Here is a 507-nt window from a genome sequence, read left to right as displayed (position 1 = left end):
CTCCGCGCGTTTCCACGCAGGTAGGAGCGCGCAGGCCGAAAGCAGGCGGCGTTGGAGTTGAAGGGCAAAAAGAATGTTTCCGCCTGGTTTCGAACCAGGGACCTTTCGCGTGTTAGGCGAACGTGATAACCACTACACTACGGAAACGCCCTGTGCCGCGGTGCTGCCTCAGCCCGCCCCCAAGTTGCTCGGAGGGCTTCAATCCACGAAAACGCCTCAGGGCAGCGGCCCTCTTGGGAGGCTGCACGCGGGCCACGAACGGTGCTTCCCTCACTTCTCTTCACACGGAGCTTCAAAGATGCACTGCCTCCTCCTGCCTCACTCTCACTAAGCTTTCACTCCAACTTCATACTTTTCTTCTAAAATCATTCGTCATCTGCCTCCACATGGGCACGGAGCCGTTCACTGGAACTCTCTGGCTGCCACCTTAACCGATTTAATCCATTTGGTTGTGGGTTGGTGATAGGCAAGTGCTGTGCCAGCTCGGGTGTCAGCCATTCAGAGACC

At 57.0% G+C, this 507-nt stretch overlaps 1 non-coding gene across 1 annotated transcript; it reads right to left on the bottom strand.

Moving 5' to 3' along the window:
• Nucleotides 1–74: 74 nt before the first annotated feature.
• Nucleotides 75–147, bottom strand: TRNAV-AAC. Its single transcript has one exon. It is a non-coding gene; the product is annotated as a tRNA-Val (tRNA).
• Between the last annotated feature and the right edge of the window lie 360 nt (nucleotides 148–507).

Source organism: Meleagris gallopavo, unplaced genomic scaffold (genome assembly GCF_000146605.3).
Source record: "Meleagris gallopavo isolate NT-WF06-2002-E0010 breed Aviagen turkey brand Nicholas breeding stock unplaced genomic scaffold, Turkey_5.1 ChrUn_random_7180001929686, whole genome shotgun sequence".
NCBI classification, from domain to species: domain Eukaryota; kingdom Metazoa; phylum Chordata; class Aves; order Galliformes; family Phasianidae; genus Meleagris; species Meleagris gallopavo.
Note: the sequence above shows the minus strand (reverse complement) of the source record. Positions and strands in the feature narration are given on the sequence as shown.